Source organism: Vulpes lagopus, chromosome X (assembly GCF_018345385.1).
Source record: "Vulpes lagopus strain Blue_001 chromosome X, ASM1834538v1, whole genome shotgun sequence".
NCBI classification, from domain to species: Eukaryota; Metazoa; Chordata; class Mammalia; order Carnivora; family Canidae; genus Vulpes; species Vulpes lagopus.
This window is the reverse complement of record NC_054848.1, coordinates 113252267-113262144: the sequence shown is the minus strand read 5'-3', so window position 1 is coordinate 113262144 and position 9878 is coordinate 113252267.

The following is a 9878-nucleotide window of genomic DNA, read 5'->3' as shown; positions in this document are numbered from 1 at the left end:
GAAAATGCAAAGTGGAGATATTAATGCTGCAGTATAATCTTCTGTGGGTGTTTAGCCTGGGGACTAAAAGACTAAGGGGAGACATTCTAGTTGTCTTGAAATATTTGAAGAGCTGTCATGTGGAAGAGGGAGTAGATTTTTTTTCCTGTAGGCCCAGAGGGCATAACTAGCATTAAGAGGTGAAAGTTACAGGAAAGAAAATTTTCACTCAGTATAAGGAAGAACTTTCTACTAACGCACAGCATTGGAACTGTCTGCTGAATGAAGTCACAGGAAATGTTCATGCCTATTCTGAGTACCTGTGAATTAAGGGTCCTGTTGAGAAGCATCTGCAGGGATGGAAGGATGAAGCAGAATTTAATCTAACCTCTTCTTAATAGTATATCTGTCTCTTTCTGTCTTTTTCCTCTGTTCTGTCCATCTAATCTAATCTATAACTTTCAAAGAGACAAGATTAGGAGAAAGGAATGTTAAATGAGAAAAGGAATAAATTTGTGTGGATGTGTCTTGAGTGTGTTTTAGGGTATTGGGTGTAGATATATATCTATATATCTATACATCTATATATCTATATGTATATATATATATATATTTCCCCCCTTTTTGTTTACCAACAAAATAATGACAAGGATAATTCTGTGATAATATACCAGGCTTCAGAAGCACATTTTATAGGATAAACAACTTATCGATCCCAAAAATCTGGGTTCAAATTCAGAATTTCTCAATTTTAGCTTTGTGGTCATGATAAAACCACTGTATATTCATAAGCCTCTATTTCCTTACTATGAAATTTGAATTACATGACATAATTATATGGTTATTGTGAAATTAAATAGAATGAGGCACACAAAGCACAGTGCAAACTGTCTAGTATAGAGTCAGTAATAGCAAATAGTTTTTCATACATTACCTTACCTTGGTTTTTATTGTTTGTATAAATCTATTACACTAACTGATAGAATTTTAATGTAATAATTTAAATTTCCCAGTATCTGATGTCAATAGAATGTAACTGCTTTTCTGATTTGAGAGAGTTTAACCAATGTGAATTTTTTTCATAAAGACAATTTTGTATAACTTATCCCTGTTTCCATGAAAGTGTGTCACTTTTACTTGGCAAAATTTAACAGAAGGCCAGCCTGTGGAAATATTTCCCTAAAAAATAACACATCATTTATTTATTTTAAAATTTTGACTTGTAAAATAGTTGCATTGCATCTTTACTAATTTACTGTTGCTTTGAAGTTATTTTTATGAAGAATAAACCATTTTGATGCTATAATTCCCAGAGACTATTTTAATTCTTAATTATCTGTAAAAAAATATCTATAGTTTTCTTTCTCACAGCCCTGCTTATTTGTAGATATTATTTTTAACATCTGTGTAGGAAAGTTTGGGGATGTCTGGGTGGCTCAGTGGTTGAGTGTCTGTCTTCACTGGCCTGGGTGGCTCAGGGCATGATCCCAGGATCTGGGATCGAGTCCCATAATGGGCTCCCTGTGAAGAGCCTGCTTCTCCCTCTGCCTATGTCTCTGCCTCTCTCTCTGTGTTTCTCATGAATAAATAAATAAATATTTTTTTAAAAAGAACTGTGTGGGAAAGTTTGTAGGTACATACTTAAATTCAGAATTAGAAATGGAACTAGATAAGACAATGAAATTTTATACCTCTGATTGTGCTATAATGATATGCTTAAGAAGTTCCTTTAGTGCAGGCAATGACAACTATATATTCAAATGTACTAGAGAAACTTCATGTGTGTGTTGATTTCTGTATAGTTTCAGAGTTCATCATGACAAATATATAAGGTATGCACATATTACACCGTTCATGCCTGATTAATTGATAAAAGACGTGTGTGAGTGTACTGGTGTAGGAGTATGTGCTTATCCTCAACTTTGTGTGCTTGTCTAAATGATAAAGATTTTGGGTGTATGTTTACTTTCAGAACCTATATCTTGTTAACCAATGAGGAATGTTTGTTTAAATTTTGCTGCTACATTAATTATTTCTGATTGAATTACATACTTGATCATATGAATCATGAATTAGAGTCTCAGATTAATATGATGAAAAGTATTAACTAGCACATGTTTTCAATTTAGTTATTTTCTTCATAGTTCCCATCAATATTTCTTTGTTCTTATTAATTTTTGAAATTCTTTTGATTAAAATATAAAACTACTGAAAAAAATAAAACAAAAATAATTCAATATATTAAAAATCAAACAGTTCAAGTGATACATTTTAATAAGATTTCTTCCTTCTGTGTGTGTGTGTGTGTGTGTGTGCAGCAGATGGAAAAAAATAGCCATGGCAAGTGACATGCATATGAAATTGAGATGTCATTGGGCAAAAACATTAGAATCATAAATATCAGAAAAACACTAGTCTCTAGTAATTTCCTATAATCTTTAGCGATCTTTTCATTTCTACAGAACATGTGAAAGGAGTTGATAATGAATTTCTCTTTCACCAAAATGACAGTCATCCAGCTGATATATGGTTGTAGATAAAAATGTGGAGTTATATAGTTTGTAGCCTGAAGCTTCACATAATATGGTAACACAAGCTTTCTGTGTCCTTCAATAATCATTGAAAATGTGACTTTTTTATGACAACAAAATAATAAATTACAAGAATAGAAAGGAATGTTTTTGTTGATTCACTTATTGAACATTTAGATTACTTTCCATTTTTTGCTTAAATTAACAGTGGTACAGTGAAGATATACATACTCAAAAGTTTTCATGTGTCTTCTAACTTCTGTTCACTATATTTTACATATTTAGATTAAGGCATATTAAAAATTTAAATTTCTTTGATTCTTATCACCATACCACATTCCAGAACATCTGTGCCAATTTATAATTCAACAACTAAATTAATATGAAAAAACTTAGATGTTGCTGAACCCAATAAGAGGAATAATATAAAGAGCAGAAAAAGACCTGTGTTATATTCAGGCAGTGACATTACCTTACAGAGCTTGAAATGGAAATGGTTTTGTTTTCAAGAAAATAGCAAAAAGAGTGGAAATTATAGAGAAATTTAAGAAATAATTAGAATTTATGAGAAGGAGCCAAATTTAGGGGCACCTGGGTGGCTCAATGGTTGAGCATCTGCCTTTGGCCCAAGCCATGTTCTCGGGGTCCTGGATTGAGTCCCACATCAGGCTCCCTGCTGGGAACCTGATTCTCCCTCTGCCTATGTCTCTGCCTCTCTCTCTGTGCCTCTCATGAATAAATAAATAAAATTTTTTAAGAAGGAACCATATTCATGTTTTAGAAATAAATACAGTATCTCAAACTAAAGCCATATTGATATGTTTAACAGAAGATGGGACATTGCAGGAGACAAATGAGTGAAAAGGAGAAGTTGTGAACTAAAAATATTTGGTATGAAGCACAGGGCCAAAAGAATTTTAAAAGATGGACATAGTATAAGAAAAATGTTACAGTAAAGAAAAAACCATACCATATGTAATTTGAGTTACAGAAAGAATTGAGAGAAAACAGAGCAGATGCAATATTTGAAGATGTGATATCTAAAATTGATAGAAGGCCTCAACTCACAAATTTAAGATTCCTAGTGAATCCCAAGCAGAATAAATGCAAATAAAGCAACACGTATGCATTTCTTAGTCAAAGTTCTCAAAGAAAAAAAAAGTTATACAACTTTTTTTCCTCTGTTTTTAAAAATAAGGTTATTTTCAAGTAAGCATCAGTAACATTAAAAGATGGATTTTCTTCAAAGGTAAAAAGAAAGCAGAATGCAATTGAATGGCATTGTTAAAATGCAGAAATAAAACCAAATTGGAAAAGCTTACCATCCTGTCACACTAGCCCTTAGACTATTTGGGTGCTATAATAAAATACCATGAACAGGTAGCTTATACACAACAGAAATTTATTCCTCACAGTTCTGGGAGTTGGGAAATCCAACATCAAGATGCCAGCAGATTCACTGTCTGATAAAAACCCATTTCCTGTTTCATAGATGGCAACCTCTTGCTGTGTCTTCACATGTTAAAAGGGGAAAGCAAATCCCTTTGTGGCCTTTTTTGTAAGGGCACTAATACCATTCATGAGGGCTCTACTACCATAGTTATTTCATCCTCTCCCAAAGGCCCCAATTCCTAACACATCACCTTGGAGGTTAGGATTCCAACATTTTATATTTTCAGAGGATAAGCAATCAGGCCGTAGCAATCTACAGGGAAAATATTCTTCAAAACAGAAAGTTAAATAAGTAATATTCAAAAGATGCTGAAAGAATTTATCAGTCAAGCAGACAAAGCAGGAGAGATTACCCAATGGGAAAAAGTCAGTCTCTTCAACAAATGGTGTTGGGAAAATTGGACAATAGCATGCAGAATAATGAAATTGGACCACTTTCTTACATCACCCACAAAAATGAGTTCAAAATGGATGAAAGACCTAAATATGAGACAGGAAACCATCAAAAATCCTAGAGAAGAACACAGGTAGCAACCGTTTTCACCATGACTGTAGCAACTTACTAGACACATCTCTAGAGGCAAGGGAAATAAAAGCAAAAATGAACAATTGGGACTTCATCAAGATAAAAAGCTTCTGCACAGCAAAAGAAACAACACCTCTAAAAGACAACCTACAGAATGGGAGAAGATATTTGCAAATGACATATCTGATAAAGGGTTAGTATCTAAAATCTATAAAGAACTTAACAAACTCAACACCTAAAAAACTGCAAATAATCCAGTTAAGAAATGGGCAGAAGACATGAATAGATATTTTTCCAAAGACGATATACAGATGGCCAACAAACACATGAAAAGATGCCAAGGTCACTCACGATCAGGGAAATTCAAATCAAACCATTATGAGATACCACCTGAAACCAGTCAGAAGGGCTAAAATTAACAACTCAGGAAACAACAGATGTTGGCGAGGATGTGGAGAAAGGGAAACTGTCTTGCACTATTGGTAGGAATTTAAGCTGGTGCAGCTATGGTGGAAAACTGTATGTCAGTGCCTCGAAAAATATAAACATAGCACTACCCTGTTACCCAGCAATTGCACTACTAGGTATTTAGCCAAAGGATACAAAAATACTGATTCACAGAGGCCTATGAACCCTGATTTTAAGGCAGCATTATAAACAATAGCCAAATTATGGAAGGAGCCCAAATGTCCATTGACTCATGAATGGATAAAGAAGATGTGGTGTACACACATACCGACACACACACACACACACACACACACACACACACACACTAGAATATTGCTCATCCATCAAAAAGAATGAAATCTTGCCATTTGCAATGATGTGGTTGGAGCTAGAGAGTATTATGCTAAGTGAAATAAGTCAGAGAAAGAGAAGACCATCTGATTTCACTCACATGTGGAAGTTAAGAAACAAAACAGATAAACACAGGGCAAAGGAAAAAACATTAAGCAAATCTTAAGAGACTTTTAACTATAGAGGACAAACTGAGGGTTGCTGGAGGAGAGGTGGGCGTGGGATGGGCTAAATGGATGATGGAGGTTAAAGAGGGCACTTGTATTAAGCACTGGGGGTATCAAATGTAAGTGATGAATCACTAAATTCTCCTGAAACCAATATTACAGTATATGTTAAGTAACTAGAATTTAAATAAAAAATTGAAAAAAATATATATATTTATACTGGAAAAATATATAAGTGAATTCTTCAAATTGAAATTCATGACACTACATCAAAGCAAAATCACAAGAAAAAATGAAGAACATCAATCTGTTAATATGTAATTATAAAAGAATATTATAACAATGTAGTTAGGTTTATAATAAATGTATAGATGTATATATAAGGTAAAGATCACACAAGACATGGAAAGAGAGTAACTACAGGTGTATTTATACTTCCGTGAGAATCTTGCATTCTATAGAAATAGTAAAAATACTAAAGAAAAGAATAGATTATAGTAGTCTAAAAATCTATACTTTAATTTCGTGATACCAATAAAAGAATAGAACAAATAATGAAAATCTAATCTAAGGAAAAATTGTATTTGAACACATGACTAATTGAAAGGAAATGTATTTACCAAAATGAGATGTAGATGAGATATAATAAAATAAATAGAAAATGGTTGACTTGAGCTTTCCTTTATTAGTCACTATTTTAAATGTAATTGTACTAAACTTTCTATTGAAAGGTAAAGATTGTCAGGGTGATTTAAATACAATTATAGGCCCTTTAAAAGAGGAGATACATTGAGGGCACCTGGGTGGCTCAGCTCAGTCAGTTAATCATCTGACTCTTGGTTTTGGCTCAGGTCATGATATTGGGGTGGTGAGATCCAGCCCTGCATTGGGATCCACACTCAGCGTAGCAGAGTCTGCTCCAGATTCTCTCTCACTCTTCTTCCCTCCCCCTTGCCCCTTTCTTCTCTCCCTGCTCATATGCTCTCTCCTCTCATAAATGAATAAAATCTAAAAAAAAAAAACCATAATAAAAGTGAGATACATTATAATACAAAATTTAAGAAAAAAGATGGAAAGAATATACCATGCAAACTATAATCCTTTTTTAAGTTTTTTTTTAAAGATTTTATTTATTTATTCATGAGAGACACAGAGAGAGAGAGGAGAGAGGCTGAGACACAGGCAGAGGGAGAAGCAGGCTCCATTGAAGGAGCCTGAAGTAGGACTTGATCCTTGAACTCCAGGATCACGGCCTGGGCCAAAGGGAGGTGCTCAACTGCTGAGCCACCCAGGCATCCCTGCAAACTATAATCTCATGAAAGTATAGTTTAATAGTTTTTAAAAATCATTATATCAGACCTTGTTAAAATTAAGAACTTTTATTTTTTGAAAAGGAAACCTATACATACAAAGCAAGAAGGTAATTAAAATTAGTATCTAACAAATGGCTCTATCCAGAATATGTAAAGAAACCCTGGAAGTGAAAAAGACAAGACAGGCAATGTAACTTAAAATTAGATGGTGAAAGGGCATGAGCAAGACTTTCAGAAAACAGCATATCTTTATGACCTATAATCACAAAGAATGATGTTCAAAGTCATCAGTCTTAATTAAATGCAAGCGAAAGCCACAAAGATACACCAGCACATGTCCGGATGACTAAAATTGAAGAGACAATGATACCAAGTGTTGACAAGGTTGTGAAAGAACTGGAACTCTCATACTTTGCTGGTGGAAGTGTAAAATGCCATCAGCTTTTTAGAAATCCAATTGGCACTGTGTTGACCCAGCAGTTTCACTCCTTGATGTATAAGAGAAATGAGTTATGTTCATTATGATATAGTTAAGAATGTCTGTAGCAGTTTTATTTATTGTAGCCATGAACTAGAATCAGCCCAAATGTCTGTCAGTTAGAGGATGAAGAAATAAATTGTGGTAGACTTACATAATGGAATATTACATGGCAACAAAAATATAAATCATTGCTACACGCAACAATGCAAAAGAAGAAAGAAAGAAGCTTACTACAAAATAATGCCTACTATAGCTTTCCATTCCTATGAGGAAGGCAAAACACACGTAGGGCAATAGCAGACAGAATGGTGATTACTTTAGGTATGTGGTTTGAATGGGAGGTGTAAGAGAGGGATTTTTTTTTAAGATTTTATTTATTCATGAGAGAGAGAGGCAGAGACAGGCAGAGGGAGAAGCAGGCTCTATGCAGGGAACCCCATGTGGAACTCGATCCTGGGACTCCAGGATCATGCCCTGGGCTGAAGGCGGAGCTAAACCTCTGAGCCACCCCGGCTTCCCAAGAAAGGGAATATGTGGGGGTGCTTGAATTCTGTTTCAGTATCAAGGTAGTGATTACAAAATTATATTCATCACATTGTCCCTTAAGATTTTCTTTATTCATTATGCCTCTATATGATCAAATGAAACAGGTTTCATAGGTTATGGAAAATAGGAGAGGAGGCAAATATATATACTAGTTTTGTCACTGCTTCTAGTAAAATGTGAAAACAGTCAATTATAAAGGACTGAATACTTCATGTAAAACTATAATGATATATTTTTTTATTTTTTTAAAGATTTATTTGAGAGTGAGAGATAGCAAGAGAGAGCATGAGGAGTGGGGAAGAGGGAGAAGCAGACTTCCCACCGAGCAGGGAGTCTGCCATTGGGCTCCCTCCCAGGACCCTGGCATCACAACCTGAGCTGAAGGCAGACACTTAACCAACTGAGCCACACAGGCACCCCTATTTGTTTTTAAAGATTTTATTTACTTGAGAGACAACCTGAGTGGGGGGAGGAGCAGAGGGAGAGGAGAAGCAGACTCCCCACTGAGGAGGAAGCCTAACACAAGGCTTGATCCTAGGACCCTGTAATCATGACCTGAACTGAAAGTAGACACTTAACCAACCAACTGAACCAACCATGTGCCCCAAATTATAATGACATTTAAAAGATGAGTATTGTAAGCACTGAAAAGAGATGAAAAAGCTTCCAAATTTTAAAAGAAATAGTAGAAAATAAAAAATAAATCTAGATTATTATGAAAGACTAAAGTAAAAAAAAAGAGGAATCTACAAGAAAATAGCATAATGGGAATAAGATGCCCTTTAGGAACAAATTTATATCATCAATACATGCAAATGAGGTAAGGATCAGTTATTATAGGAAAATGCAAAGGCTGATTAAAAGCATAACGATTGGCGCCTACGTGGCTCAGTCATTTAAGTGTCTGACTTCGGCTCAGATGATGTTCCCAGGGTCCTGGGATTGAGCCCTGTGTCAGGTTCCTGCTCCGTGGAGTGTCTGCCTCTCCCTCTCTCTCTGCCCCTCCCACTCATGTTTTTTTGCTCTCTCTCTCTCTTTCTTTCTCTCTCTCTCTCAAATAAATAAATAAAAACTTTAAAAATAAATAGGGGTGCCTGGCTGGCTTAGTTGGTTAAGCATCTGCCTTTGGCTCAGGTTGTGATGTCAGGGTCTTGGGATGGAGCCCTGCATTAGGCTCTCTGCTTACTGACTCTCTCTTTCTCTGGCAAATAAATAAATAAATAAAATCATAATGAAACTATATTTTCAAATATAGCTTATATAGTTTTTTTAAAAGATTTTATTCATTTGCCCTTGAGAGACACAGAGAGAGAGAGGCAGAAAAATAGGCAGAGGGAGAAGCAGGCACCTTGTGAGGAGCCTGATGTGGGACTCGACCCCAGGACTTCAGGACCCCAGGACCCCAGGACCCCAGGATCATGACCTGAGCCAAATGACCTCAGCCACTGAGCCACCCAAGTGCACCACTTATAAAGTTTTTAAATATGGAAAGATAGCAAAGTAAACTGATATGATAGAACACGAAAAGAAAATCTTTATATATTATCAGACCTGGATGAATTCAAGTCAAAACAATAATTAGTATGTAGAAATTATGATAAACAGAATATCAGAAGTTATGCGATCTTGAGTAGGCTAGAGAGATATAGGAGAAAAGGCATTGAAAGCATAGGATGGATCTCTGTGAGCTGATGATGGGATGAGCCCCTGCACTAATCTGTGGTCTAGAAAGAGCTCTTTAAATTCCTTTCACTAGCTCAGGAATTAAAAAGGAAGCTTGTATCTGCCTGTGTCTCAAGGAAGCGAAAAGCAGCTACGTGAAATTAAAGAACTAGACTTACAGCATATGCAGTGAAATATGAACTAACAGCTCCTTCCTGGTATGTAAATTTTATAACAAGAGAATTAGCCTTAAGTTGGGAAAATTACATAAAGCAAATGAGAAACAATCCATAGCAACAGTTTGACAGAATGGACAACACATGAATCTCATGTCTCAACCAATTCCTACTGATTACAAGTTCATATTAGAAAATTTTAAAGCACATTGAAAAACAAATTTCAAAGAGAATGAATCTAGTA